Source organism: Prionailurus viverrinus, chromosome A3, assembly GCF_022837055.1.
Source record: "Prionailurus viverrinus isolate Anna chromosome A3, UM_Priviv_1.0, whole genome shotgun sequence".
NCBI classification, from domain to species: Eukaryota; Metazoa; Chordata; class Mammalia; order Carnivora; family Felidae; genus Prionailurus; species Prionailurus viverrinus.
In genome coordinates, this window is record NC_062563.1 from 105,427,310 (window position 1) to 105,442,460 (window position 15,151).

At 48.1% G+C, this 15,151-nt stretch overlaps 1 protein-coding gene and 1 pseudogene across 1 annotated transcript in view; both read left to right on the forward strand.

Moving 5' to 3' along the window:
- Nucleotides 1–15,151, forward strand: part of KCNIP3 (potassium voltage-gated channel interacting protein 3) — an 84,910-nt gene that overhangs the window by 30,644 nt on the left and 39,115 nt on the right. The window lies entirely within an intron of this gene.
- LOC125162048 (60S ribosomal protein L23a-like) lies at nt 12,656–13,205 on the forward strand (annotated as a pseudogene).

A 15,151-nucleotide genomic window follows, 5' to 3' on the forward strand; every position in this document is an offset into this window, starting at 1 on the left:
TCGAGTTCAGTTCTAGGGATCGATTTGCCCACCGTTGACTGCCACCCCAGGCTCCCATTATCCCCCTTGCATTTAGGGATCCCACTCCGAAGGCTCTGAGGTGACACGTAGGAAATGTATGTGCCTGGAGCCAGGGGTCATTGTCTTTGTTTGCAAGGCTCCTGCGCAGGGGCTGTGGCCAGAGCACGGGTCTGGGGGAGGTGAGGAGGGAACTGCAGGTGGCAGAGCATGCTGTCTTGGCTCCCCGCAGCGATCAGGCTGATCCTGCTAGGTGGGCGTCACCGTCAACCCCACCTTCCAAGAGCACCTGAGGCTTAGAGAGGGAAAAGCTGTCCATCTGTGCGTCGGTCCATCCATTCAACACACATCCATGAAGTGCCAAGCCTGCCACAGGCTGGGAGGGAACGGTTGCTGGGTGACCTTCCTTTCTGCCGTCCCCTACCTTTCAGGGTCCTCGCTAAGCACCCCCCCCAAACACACCTGCCATGGTTGGGCTTTAGGGCTAGGCTTGAGCTGGCAGTGTTTGGGGACCTGGTGCCAGCCTGTGCTGGGTAAACCTGGAGCTCCGGGAGCCTGGCTTCTTCCGGAGGGATGGGAGTAGAGGCAAGGGTCTAGGTGTGGTTTATCCTTGCGGTCCCCCGCCATTGGAGATCTCAAAATCCCGCCCCCGCCCCAATCTTCCCTGGGCCTGGGAAAATATAATGGCAGACCCCACCCCTCCCCCAGCCCCTGTGGCATTCCTCTTAGACCCGCTGAGTTCTCAAGGCACAAATGGGGAAACTGAGGTCTGGAAAGGAAGTGTGAGCTGTCCAAAGGTCTGGGAACTCCCAGGTCGGTGCTCTTTTCTCTACTCCCCACAGCTGTCTGAGCTCCAGTGTCTCAGCTTGACAAGTATGAGGGGCCCAGCGAGAGAGGCTAAGGGCTCTGTCCCAGCACCTTGAGTTGGGCAGCAGAGTACTCGATGGGCGACTGAGCCATTTCCAAGCACTGAACTCACACGGGAAGTGGTTGAGTTGGGTCTGCGCTCAACGTGCTGTTTAAGCTGCACGCGTATGCGTGTCGTGAGCGTGCACACTCCCCATCCGCACGTCCTCTGTGAACGAGGTGGGCTTTGAGACTGCCTGTGTGTTGGGGCAAGACACCAGGCGCTGTTCCGGAAGCAACATCCTCAGTCCACCATCAGAAGGACCCCTGATCCCTGGGACAGCCTGGCCCCTGCAGGCGCCCTCAGAGCCAAGCTCTCAGGGTGGAGGGGCTTCCGGGAAGGGCATGCCCTGGCAGAGGAGTGGCCTTTGCCAGTATTGAGATGTGTCCTCAGGCAGGAAGGCTGTTGGCTGGGGGCCGGGTCACCGCTTGGTGGTGGAAGTGCCACAGCGGAGGAGGAGAGGGCAGAGAGGGGGGTCCCAGCATAGCCTAGAGGTTTCTAGAAAGGGTAGGCGTGTGGTCCCAGCTTTGCTACTTAGCAGCTGTGTGACCTCGGGCAAGTCACTTCACTTCTCTGAACTTCAGTTTCCTCACCTGTGAAACGAAAAGCGACGTGTAACTTTCCTCCCTGGGCCCGTGGCAAGGAGCAAGTAAGACACAGACTCAGTTCAGGAGAGCCCAGCTGTACCTGACTCCAAAGCCCCGGCCCTTAGGGAGCCTCTGCCGCAGGGGACATGGGGAGGAGACGGAAGCTGCACCCCTCTGGTTGGCCTGCCTGGGGTCTGTTGGGCATGGACCCCTGTGTTAAGTGCGTGGCTGGCGCACACGTTCACAGTTAAGCCGAGTAAATATTTACAGCCATTATGGCAATTGATTGCCTTCGATCCCGTGTGCTGCTGTGAGAGAGCCCTGCTTACTCATGCTTTCTTAAAAACAGCCTCTTCTCTCACACATCTTTAATAATTCAGCTCCTAATTGTCTCCAAACGCAAACCCGAAAATGCCAACTCAGGGCCTTTGTCCCTGTGCTGGTCCACCTCCCCGTCCTCCCTGCTGGGGGTGCCGGGGGTGGCAGGGGCTCACCCTTTTCCCAGGCCTCCAGGCCCTGCCTGTGACCGCTTCCGGGAGGGGCTCGGGCCTGGTGGGTGCCCGTATGCCCCACCTCCGGCTGTTGGCAGCAGCGGTGAGGAAGAGAGCCTTGGAGTAATTGAGTCGCAGGGCTGAGTGGGGAGGAAGCGGGAGCAAGAAGGTGTGGCTGCTGCTCCCCGGGGAGCCCTGCAGTGCTGAGGAATGGGGAGGGCAGGGGTGAGGGCCTGGGGGCAGCTTGAGGTGACGGGGAAGGCCAATCCTGAGTGGGTGTCTGTACACACTGGAGGCCAGAAACTGCTCCTGCCCTGGGCTGGGGGTGGGGGGTGGAGCCTGACTGCTATTTACAGTGTCTCCTGGGTGCCAGGTCTCCTGTGCTGGGCTTCCTGGCTGGCAGTGCTTCTTGGCCTCTCCCGGGGACCATCTCCATATGGTGGTGGGGGGGGGAGTGGGAGGAGAGTCTGGGGGGAATGGATGGTGTCCAAGGCCCGCCCTCCTGGCAGGATGATGGGGGCTGCTAATAGAACCACTCTGGGCTCTACTTCCCTTCTCCGTCCGGGCCCAGTCAGGGTGCACAGGGGGCCTAGGGAAGAGTCGCCTGACCCTCCCTGAAGCACAACATCTGCCCAGTTAAATCCTCGTGGCCAGGAGGGCAGGCCCAGTGAGGCAGACACTATGGCAGGTGCAGCAAGGAAGGAACCAGTCTGTGGTGGCCCTACCTGGCCCAGCGGCTGCCATGGCAGAGGGCCTCTGGGCCAGAGCACCAAGGCTGTGGCTCCCAGTCCCTGTGAGGTCCCGGGGAGGGGGGACCCTGTGGGTCCCATGTAAACATCCAGGACTCCTCTGCCCTCCAGCTCCAGGCGAGGCTGAGACCATCCAGCTGTCCATTCACTCAACAAGCCATCAAGCTTGTCTGCCGGGCGCTGTTCTGGGTCCCGGGGATATAACAGGGATCTAAGACCAAAATCCCTTTAGTTTATAGGCCATAACATGAGATTGGTATATAAATATTATATTTGAAAGTAACAGGGCTCCAGAAATTACGCAGAGCAGGGAAGAGGGGTAGAGGGCCCAGGGAAGGGCTTGGAGGGAATGTGTGACATTTGAACAGAGACATGAGGTGGGGAGAGAAGAGCCTACAGGAAAGCTTTTCGGGCAGAGGGACAGCACAGGCCAAAGCCCAGAGGCAGGGGTAAGCTGTTGTGTCTGGGAACCGGGAGATGCTCAGAGAGGTCACAGGGTAGGGGTGGGGGGCTTCAGTTGTCGGTGGGAGTGAGATGGGGCCCGGGGATTTGAGCAGAGCAGTGAGGGGTCACGGTGCCTCCTGTTTGGAGCCCACCCTTCCCACTGTTGCTGCCGCTGCTGTTGCTGCTGCTAAGGGAGCAGAATAAGCCACCGGTGCCGGGAGGGCGGTGGGGTCCTCGTGGTCATCAGGCACACAGGCTGGGCAGGGTGCAGGTGCCAGAGGTGGTGAGAAGCAGGCTGGTCCCGGAGGCATTTGAAGGTGGAGCTGAAAGGCTTTGCTGACAGACGGGTGGTAGCAGGGTGTAAGAGAAAGAGAGGAGGTCAAAGATAACGACAAGGTCAAAGGTTTTGTCCTGAGCATCTGGAGATCTGAACGATTGTTCACTGTGGTGGGAAACGGAGGAGCGGGTCTTGTGTTGGGGGTGGGGGGGTGGGGTGGGGAGCTCAGCATTAGCACATTAAGTTTGAGACGGCTAAGGACTAGTAGAAGTGTTGAGGAGACAGCTGGCAGTTGGGATATGAGATACTTGAGGACTGGAGAGAGAAAGTTGGGAGTCCTTGGCACATACACAGGCTTTAAAGCCAAAAGACTGGACAAAAGTGGTTCAGGGCCGAGCTAGGCACAAACACACACACATGGAAAGGTCTCTGGCTCCTGTGCCCATCCCCTGAGCTTGGCCTTGATGTCTGCAGAAGGTTTCTATCGTCTATTCTATCAATAAAAGCACTTCTCCGTGTTCCGGAAAGCAACCTCCGTCCTGTTCTAACTATTGGTTGGGATAAGGGCTCTCAGCTTGTCCATGCTTCTCAGTCTAGACGTGGTCCCTTTGACACTGCTGGACCAACCACGGCAGGAGTACCCGCTGACCGGGGCAGGCACCTGGCCCATCCAGGCCAATGAGATCCCTTTCCAGGTCCTTTGACAGTGAGTGGCCTTGTGTCTGGAGCGGAGATGCAGGGACACAGAGGCCTGGCGGCTTCTAGTAGCCAAGTACCAAGCCATGTAGAAGAAGCCATTTGGGTGTGAGAGGTGGAGAACGGTCTGAGAACACATTTTCTGGTCATTTTTGTCCCCTTCTCTTCCTGTGGTTTAGTTTAAGGGCAGATAAATCCCTTTGCCTGAGCCAGTTCGATCAAGAGAAATTTAATCTCAACAGTCAGATGGAGGGAGGAGGCAGCAACAGGGGAACCTGGGGAGGTTCGGAACATAAGGGAAACACGCTGATTCTCCTAAGCCCTGGAAAGGCTACCCCAAGCCAGGCCCACGAGAAGCATGTGACAAAGTGATTACTGAGGTCAGGACCAGATGCAGTACCGATTGGGGTCAGTACTGATTGAGCTACTGTTGGGGAGCTGATACTACTGAGTCCATCATTTAAATATATTTAAATCATCATTTAAATATCTACATACAAGGCCTATATTGGTTCACTTGGACTCTCCACAGAGATTTGACTGTTAGTTTCCCTGTTTGTTGATTTCCTCCCCTAAGAATCTCAGGGAAAAAATGAATGTATGCAGCAGCCAAGGTGGTTGGTTTTGGGTTTGTGGTTCAGGGCCTCTCCCTTCCCATTGCATTCTGGGTATGCCTTGTATGCCTCTACAAGGTCCCTTGTTCAGTGCCCCGTAGCATCCCTGCCAGAGGATAAACCAGACTACGCACAACTGTGGGGCAGGATCCAGTGGGCATCTCTGCTCAGGGCAGGGCACCCACCAGGGCTTAGCGAGTGTTACCCTCATACTTACTTATCGCATAGGAAGGAGTTACAGCGATTGAGCCACGGCTGGTGCTTTATTTACGTTAGGTAAGAGAGATTGGGCCAAGTGATCACAGTGCACGTCTGCTTCCAGTTCTCCCAGGAAGGACAGAAAAGATAACCAGAAAAGAATGAGGAAGGGGTGCCTTCAGAGAGCCAGAAATTGCAAGGAATCCCCAAAAGGCAGAAGGCAGGTGGGATCACCCTGAAGGAGGAATCTGGGGAACCCACAGCTCAAAGGGGCATAGGAAGTGTCACAGCTTTCAGACTTGGGTGAGTGGCAACAGATAGCAGAAGGGGTGCGGGACTAGGAGCACCTGGGGGAGGGCCACCCCCACCCTCTGTCTTTGCACAAAGGTCTGCAAGACATTCCAGAGCTAAGTTTGGGCATGTGGACCTAAGAGGCCAAGCAGTCCCTGGGTTGACTGGTTGATGCCAAAGCACAGGGAGCCTAGTCCCAGAAGATGAACCACAGGTACACCCTACGTGTCAGCCATCCTACTCTGCCATACCCTCCCTGCAGGGGTAGGTCTACACGCACTTTACACGCAAACACGGATCCGTACCTGAGAGCCACCCAACTTTTGAGGAAAACCAGCATCGAAGAGAAGCGTAAAGCTCAGTGAAATGAAGAAGGAACACCCGAATCCATAGAGTCACTAAGACAAACAAAAGAAAAAGTGTAGAACAGGAAAAGTATAATAAATATTCTCAGAGGTCCAAGAGGACATCATATGCACACAAAAGAATCAACGATCTTGGAAGAGAAACTATAATTGCTGAAACAAAGAACATGTCGTAGATGGGTTGGATAGCAGAATGGTTACCTGAATAAAGCAAATTAACGAGCTTGACTTGGTAGCCTAGAATTTCTATCAAGTCATATATAATGAAAGAGAAAGAGATGAAAATATGAAAAAGAATAGGGTCATGGGGCAGTTACAGACTTGCAACTAAAAAGAGTAAGCAGGCATTGAGAGAACAGAGAGGAGGAAATACTCATTAATAGAAACCATTGTGAGAGTCATTTCATTTAATCTTCCCAGCAATGCAGTGAGGAAGCCTGGGGAGAACAAAGTGGGGCTTCTCCAGGGCCCTGCATCTACGAGGAGGATCTGCTCCTGGTTCAGCCTGACCCCAGAGCTAGGGGCGATGCTAACTGAGGCACACTGGCTACTCCCTGAAAGCTTATGTGGTGGAACAGTGTCTCTCCAAGGATGGCCCGTGGGATAGTAGTGCGTGTCATGTGACAAGCGATTCTGTGGTCAGATACGTTTGAGAAGTATCAGTCAGATGAGGTTAAACAAATTTTGTTTTTGTGATAGTTGGGAACACTTTTTGCCTCTCCAGACCTTGATTTTCTTATCCGTTCATTGGGAATCATAATTCCATCCCTGGCTGTCTTCCAGGTTTCAGGGGCCAAAGAAAACATTGGATGTGACACTGCATGTGTGGTCATATGAATCTGAAATACCTGGTTTCGTGTGAGTCCCGTCACTAAATCCTCTGTCTACTTGTGCTTCAGGCTGTGATGGGCAGCTCTATAGACTAAACTTCTCATATATGATTTGGAAATTTGGACCCCAGAGTCTGCTCTTTTGGTAAAAATGTTTGTGTTGAGCGGCGACCAGGGTTCTCACTCCAAGGCTGTGTGTGGCTGTCCTCGAGCCTTGGTCCTTGGGTATAGCACAGGACAGCCAGAGTTTGTGTGTCCTGTGTGGGGGTGTTCCGTGCACCTCCCACCCCTCAGGGTGCTGCCCAGTGTCTTTTATATGTTCAAGTCTGGGGGGGATGAGGGCTGAGGAAAAAGCCTTGGCCAAGGAGTTGAGAGGCCTGGGCGCTTGTCCCCACTATGCCACTGTGTGACTTCACAGCCCCCGGCTGGGCCTCACTGTCGCCTCTGTGAAATGGGAGCTGGGAGGAAATCACTGCAGTCCTAATCTGGTCATGTAGCAACTAAAGAGGTCTTTACAAGGAAAAGGGCAGGGCAGGAGGGGAGAGGTAAGGAGAGGAGAGAGGACAAATGCTTCATTGTCCTCGGAATAAAGCCTTGAATGAATGAATGAATGAATGAATGAATGAACAAACCCTTATCTTGACCTTCTGGCCCCTGCCTGGCCCTGCCAAGGCTCAGCTCTCTCCAGAGTCCATTATACTGGCTCACCTTCTGTCCCCACCCAGCCCCTACCTGCTCACTCCAGGTCCCACTCTCCTATCCTGGAGCTACTTAGTCAAATCCCCTTCACACCCTCTTTGCCTTCAGACCTGGTCTTGGAAATGTTCAAGCTCTCTCTGGGAAACCTGTTCTGGGCTTTGGGTTTGGGATGGTGCGCTTTGCAGTATGTCTTCCACCACCAACGTTGGCCTGCCCCATCATAGCCGCCTCAAGGTCTGTCTCCCCCTCTAGAGCATACACTCCTTCAGGCCAGTTGCTGTGTGTGCCACATTTAATGCTGTATCTTCCAGGCATAGAGCAGACACTCAGTAAAATATATGTTGAATGAGTAAATGCATGAATGAGGCTCAGCTTCCTTCTAACTCTGAAATCCTACGTCTCTCTGGATTGAAGGAAGGTTCAAAAACCACTTTTCCTCCCCTGGGTCTAGCTAACAGACTCCTCTGGCCCCTGACCCCTCTTCCATGATGGCCTCGCAAGTCCTCCGAGAAGGGGAAATGTTTGAGTGTTGCCAAGGGCCATCATGGGACACGTGCTCAGGTTAGAATCCCTTGCTTCTTGGTTTGTAGTCATGAATGGGGATAGTAACAGAGGTGCGAGGATTAAACAATATTATGCATGTGAGCGCCTAGGAGAGCACCTGCATAGTAAACACTCAAGAAGTTGCTACTATTATTAGCTCTCAATTGCCTTGCTTTACTGAGCTCAGAGAGAGGGATGGAGGCAAGGGCGGGTCTCAGATCTAGGATTTCCAACCCCAAGCCCAGGGCTTTGGCTTCTCCCCTGCTGCTTCCCATCTCAGACCCCAAGGTTTTAATTCCCAGGCCATTCATCCACATCTAGCTGACGCAGGGCATCTGTAATAAGCATACCTCCCTGAGCTGCCAGAGGCCACCACAAGAGCTGAGACACCAACACCAAAGTGTCCTGAATGGAAATTCCCCAAGACACCCTTGGGCCCTGGGCTTGAGTTCAAACAAAGAAATGCTTATGTTCAAACTTCTTTACAGATCAGCAGCAAGGATGTGACTTCAGAGCACTTAGCATCAGTGTCATAAAACATGAGGATTGATGACCCTTTGTGACTGGGGTGAATGCCAGGGAGAACAAGCAGACTCTGAGTTGGCCAACAATGCTTCCTGTGTATATTTTGTGCACAGGGCCCCAGCCTAGATTCAGCATGATATACTAGTTAACATGTGCATGGAGCCCCTTAGCATATACAACACTCTCACTTACATGGGTACACCTGATTATCACAACAATACAAGGGGGTGGGCCAAGGGTTAAGGAGTGTTTCCCCCACTATGGACATAAGGAAACCAAGGCCCAAGGAGGTGAGAAGCAACATAGCTTAGGGCACAGAGCCTTTGATCTCCTGACTTCCCATTACCCGGTCCTCTTGCCAACACAGAGAGGTGGGAAAGCCAAGTTCAGCCAAGAAAAATAAATTTACCCAAAGAAACTCACAGACTCACATGGTGGACATTGTACAAACTGTAAGTGTCTGCAGGGAAGTTGCTGAGAAGAACTATAGTTGGCCTCATTCAGTCCTGTCATTCTGGGGCTGGTTGGTTCCTCTGGACTGGACCTGTATAAGGGTAAGAAAAGACATAGGAAGAGATTAGAAGTCCTCCAAATGAGAGAGGGAATAGGAATCTTCTACCACAGGGACCTAAGAAGTGAGATAAGGGGCTCTGAAGACAAGGTGGACTCAAGTGTCCCTCTTTCCATTACCTGTTCACTATTCCTAGACTCTTATAAACCCTTGGAGTTAATATCCAAATTAGATGAGGATTTGGATATGCCTTGGGTGCAGATGGAGGTATGCAGAGATATCGTCTCTTCCTGACCAAGGTGTAAACAAACAAGGTCACTGGGCAAGCAAAAGAGAGTTTTCCTTAAGTAGGCAGTGAGGGGCCCACTACCACAGTAAGAATTGGAGAATTGTCCACATATCAAGCAGCTCACTTTTCTCATGCCTTCCAAATCTTTCCAGACCATGAGAACCATGGGAGGCTGAACTGCTCAATTAAGGCACATGAAGTTCCTTTCCTTCCAGAGATCACTGGTCCTGATTCTAGGATTTTCAAGATGCGACGAGATCCCATGATGCCTGTAAGGGGCAAAAACTTATTCCCAGAAGTTGATTCTGACCTCGGACACTTCATCTCTTTAGTACTTCTTGTGGAATGTATCTACTGATGATAAATTTTCTCAGTTTCTGTTTAATTCAGAATGCCTCAATTTGCCCTTCTTTTTTGAAAGACATTTTTGCTGGGTATAGAATTATAGGTTGGCCAGTGATTTCTCTTTGAGCACTTTGAAAAAATGTTCTTCCATTGTGTTCTGGCTTCTATGGCTTTTGTCACAAAGTCTACCATCATTTGTATTATGTCCCTGAATGTCTCTTTCCTCTGGATGCCTTTGAGATTTTCTCTTTACCATTAGTTTTCAGCAGTTTGACCATGGTATGCCTAGCTGTGGCTTTCTTTGTATTTATCCCCACCTTGGTTTTGTTGAGCTTGTTGAAAATGTGGCTTGATATCTTTCATCTGTTTTGGAAATTTTTCTGCCATTGCTTCTTCAAATTCTGATTCTGTCGCTTGCTCTCTCTTTGCTTCTTCTGGGGCTCCAATTACACCTTTGTTGGGCTCATTTACACATTTTCCTTATCTTCTTTTCTGTTTTTTTTCCCTTTGATATTCACTTATAATCCATTCACATTTACTGTAATTATTGATGTGGTTGGATTTCCATGTGCCATTTTGCTACTTGTTTTCTATTTGTCTCTTTTTTGTTCTCTGCTCCTCCTTTACTGGTATCTGTTGTGTTAAATATATATATATTTTAGGTACCATTTTAATTCCTCCGTTGATTTTTAACACTGCATTATTTGGACCTACTTGCCTAGTGGATCCTTTAGGGGTTACAATGTACACGTTAATTCATAACAATTTACTTCAGAGTAATATTAACTTAATTCCAGTAAAATATAAAAACTTTCCTCCACCATATTGTCTTTTTTTTCTTCTCCTATATGCTATTATCATCACATATATTACATTCATATATGTTATAAGCCAAAGCATACAGTGCCATAATTATTGGCTTATGCAAACATATCTTTCAAAGAAATTAAGGGCTGAAATAAGAAAAAAACTGTATTCAGTCTTTTAAATTTATCCAAATAATTTAAATTGCTGCCATGCTTCTTTTTTTTTTCCTATGGATTTGAATTACTTCATTTCAGCCTGAAGGACTTCCTTTAGTATTTCTTGTAAGGCGGGTCTGCTAGCAATGAATTCTCCTTGTTTATCCGGGAATGTCTCTATTTTGTCTTCATTTTTGAAGGATGGTTTCAGCTAAACAAAGAATTTTTGGCTGGGGCTCCTGGGTGGCTGTCAGTTAAGAGCCCGACTTTGGCTCAGGTCATGATCTCGCAGTTCACGAGTTCAAGCCTTGAGTCAGGCACTGTGCTGAAAGCTCAGAGCCTGGAGCCTGCTTCAGATTCTGTGTCTCCCTCTCTCTCTCTCTGCCCCTCCCCTGCTTGTACTCTGTCATTCTCTCAAAGATAATGAACATAAAAAAAGAAAAGATAAGAAAAAGAAAAATAAATTAAAAAAGAGAATTTTTGGCTGATAGTTTTTTTTTTCCTTTCAGCACCTTGAGTATGTTATTCTACTGCTTTCCAGCTATTTCCATTATTTCTTTTTTTTTTTCAACGTTTATTTATTTTTGGGACAGAGAGAGACAGAGCATGAACAGGGGAGGGGCAGAGAGAGAGGGAGACACAGAATCGGAAACAGGCTCCAGGCTCCGAGCCTTCAGCCCAGAGCCCGACGCGGGGCTCGAACTCCCGGACCGCGAGATCGTGACCTGGCTGAAGTCGGACGCTTAACCGACTGCGCCACCCAGGCGCCCCTATTTCCATTATTTCTGATGAGAAGACAGCTATTAATCATATTGTTCCCTGTATGTGAAGTGTCATTTTTCTCTTGCTGCTTTCAAGATTTTTTCTTTGTCTTTGTATTTCCACTGTTTGATTGTGATGTGGATAGGTGGGGATATCTTCATGCTTATCATATTTGGAGTTCTTTCAGCTTTTTGGATCTGGATATTTATGCTTTTCATCAAATTTGGGAATTTTTGGCTATTATTTCTTCAAAAATTTTTTTTCTTTTTCTTTTTCTTTGTCTTTCTTTCTTTTTTTTTTTTTCTTCTCTCTCTTTTATTCTTCTGGGAATTTCATCACATATATATTGATATGTTTAATATTGGCCTAAAGGTATCTGAGACTCATTTCAATTTTCTTCAATGTTTTTCTCTCTTTTCTTCATATTGGATAATTTCTATTCATCTATCTTCTAGTTTACTGACACTTTCTTCTGCTAGTTCAAGTCTGCTGTTGAGTCCTTCTAATGAGTTTTATTTAGAAAATTTTTGCAGGGGCACCTGGGTGTCTCAGTCAGTTGAGCATCCGACTTCAGCTCAGGTCATGATCTCATGGTTTGTGGGTTTGAGCCCCGTGTTGGGCTCTGTGCTGACAGCTCAGAGCCTAGAACCTGCTTCGGATTCTGTCTCCTTCTCTCTCTGCCCCTCCCCCACTTGTGCTGTCTCTCTCTGTCTCTCAAAAATATATAAATGTAAAAAAATTTTTTAAATTTGTTAAATGTTTATTTATTTTTTTAAATTTTTTTAATGTTTATTTTTGAGAGAGAGAGACAGAGTGTGAGCAGGGGAGGTGCAGAGAGAGAAGGAGACACAGAATCTGAAGCAGGCTCCTGGCTCTGAGCTGTCACACAGAGCCCAATGTGGGGCTTGAACTCATGGACCGTGAGATCATGACCTGAGCTGAAGTTGGACACTCAACTGACTGAGCCACCCAGGCATGCCTGATGTTTATTTTTGAGAGAGAGAGAGAGAGAGAGAGAGAGACAGAGAGAGACAGAGAGAGAGAGAGAGAAAGAGAGTGAGCACAAGTGGGGGAGGGGAAGAGAAAGAGAGAGACAGAATCTGAAGCAGGCACAGGCTCTGAGTTGTCAGCACAGATCCTGATGCGGGGCTCAAACCCATGAACCGCAAGATCATGACCTGAGCTGAAGTAGGACATTTAACCGACTGAGCAACCCAGGCACCCCCCTTCTAATGAATTTTAAAATTTCAGTTATTTCATTTTCCATCTTCAGAATTTTCATCCAGTTTTTTTTTTGTTTTCTGCCACTACATTGAGATTCTTCATCCACTAAGTCATCAGTCACACTTTCTTTTATGTCTTTAAAAATGACTTTCTTTAGTTCTTTGAATATATTCATAATAGCTGCTTTGAAGTCTTTATCTGCTAAATTCAACATCTAGCAATGCTCAGAGATAGCTTCTATTGGCTATTTTTTTTTCCCTTAAGCATGAGTCACATTTTCTTCTTTCGTGGCATGCCTTGAAATTTTTTATTGAGCCCTTTCACGAAGATGGCGCCGAAGGTGAAGAAGGAAGACCCTGCCCCTCCCAAAGCCAAAGCCAAAGCCAAAGCCAAAGCCAAAGCCAAAGCCAAAGCAAAGGCTTTGAAGTCCAAGAAAGCAGTGCTGAAAGGCATCCACAGTCATAAAAAAAAAGATCTGCACCTCACCTACATTCCGATGGCCCAAGATACTGTGTCTCTGAAGGCAGCCCAAATATCCTTGAAAGAGCACCCCCAGGAGAAACAAGCTTGACCACTGTGCCATCATCAAGTTCCCCCTGACTACCAAGTCAGCCATGAAGAAAATAGAAGACAACAACATTCTTGTGTTCATTGTGGATGTCAAGGCCAACATGCACCAGATCAAACAGGCTGTGAAGAAGCTCTATGACATTGACGTGGCCAAGGTCAACACTGTGATCAGGCCTGGTGGAGAAAAGAAAGCGTATGTTCAACTGGCTCCTGACTATGATGCTTTGGATGTTGCCCACAAAATTGGGATCATCTAAACTGAGTCCAGCTGGCTAACTCTAAATATAAATTTTTTCAACATAAAAAAAAAAAAAAAAAAAAAAAAGAGGAGTGCCTGCGTAGCTCAGTCGGTTGGGCGGCCAACTACATACAGCTCAGGTCATGATCTCGTAGTCTATGAGTTCGAGCCCCACATCAGGCTCTGTGCTGACAGCTCAGAGCCTGGAGCCTGCTTCCAATTCTGTGTCTCCCTCTCTCTCTCTGCCCTTCCTTGCTTGCTCTTTCTCTCTCTCTCTCTCTCTCTCTCTCTCTCTCAAAAATAATAAACATTAAAAAAATTTTTTTTAAATAAAAAGAAAAAAGAAGTTTTTTTATTGAATAATGGGTCAGACACATGTGCAGCTTCATGTCGTGGACAGTGTCTGCTTCTCCTGCACGTCACCTTTGTCATCAGTGTTAAAGGCAGTAAGAGATAGATATGGGTCCCAGTTAGTTCTCACTTTTTCTCCCTTTGTATCCAGACTTTTCCCCTATATTCTGGTCTTGCTGACCTACAGCAACTTCAGGCATATGTGGAGGCAACAGCCTTCCATAGACTTCTTACCCCACTCCCCCAATTGTGTAAGGTCTCATTCTTGTAATAAAGCCTTTATTCTATATCTCTCATAGTGGTTCTGCTTCCCCGATCAACCATAATGGTGCAAGATCCCAATTCTCTGTTAAAATTTAAACTTCATCTTTGGATTCATTTGGTCCATTTCCTTTTCTATTTTTGGAAATATACTAATTGTAGTTATTTTGAAGTCCTTATCTGCTAACTCCAAAATCTGGGTCATCTCTGTAGGCTTCTATTAAGTTCATGATCAGCCACTTTTCCTTCTTCATATGTCTAGCAATTTTTTATTGCATGCTGAATGATGTGTTTGTTATGCATGTGAATGGTAAGTTGTAGAGGCTCTGGGTTACCTTCCCTCCCACAAAAGAGTGTTGAGTTTTGTTCAGGAGTTAACCTCCTGGCAAATCACACTCCTCTTGTCCAAGCTTGCTTTTAGGCTTTGTTAACATACGTCTGTTTCAGCTTTTTTCTTATTTATGAAGTGTAGCTGTTCTCTTGAGGAATTACCTTAATCCTAAACTATGGCTTTTCTGGGACCTCAACAGAAAGCCCAAGTTGTTCACCAGTGTTTGGCTGGGCTCAACCCTTGATATTTTCTCACAGTTCTAGGAGATTTCAGTCCCCCCAACTGCTATTTTCCGTAAGCCCTCCTGGAGTCTCTCTCTGCTCATGAACAGCCTAACAATTGACCCGAGGGATATTTTCATAGATTTTGGGGGCTGCTCCTTTTTGGTGGCTCCCTCATTTCCAGACTCCTGCCCTCTCAAATCATGGCCACCTTGGCAGTCTCGAAGTCTTATCTCTATCTCCTGAATCCAGCGTGACCACCAGTGCTAGGATGTTCTGCTGCTCAGCATTTTGGAAAATATGCTCAGAAATAAAGAAGAAATGAATGTGGGGATCATTTAGTGTGATTCTCAAGGATCATTACCCTATGTTAATTGATGCCCAGTGTCTACATATAGTTGCTTTACATGTTTTGTCTAGACTTTACAGTTGTTTTCATTGGTAAGGTAAGTCTGATGCCAGCTACTCATCGTAACTGGAATCTTCCTTTTCTGCATTCACAGGGGCTGAGAGAGGTAATGTCACTTGTATGGTTAAAAACACAGATGTGGGGCGCCTGGGTGGCTCAGTCGGTTAAGCGTCCGACTTCGGCTTAGGTCATGATCTCGCAGTTTGTGAATTCGAGCCCCACATCGGGCTCTGTGCTGACGGCTCGGAGCCTGGAGCCTGCTTCCGATTCTGTGTCTCGCTCTCTCTCTGCCCCTCCCCTGCTCACACTCTGTCTGTCTCTCTCTCTCCTTCAAAAATAAATAAACATTAAAAAAATTAAAGACAAATAAAAACACAGATGTATTTAAACTCACCTATGTTCCTGCTTGGTCTCTGAATGTCAACAGGATGTATGATGAATCC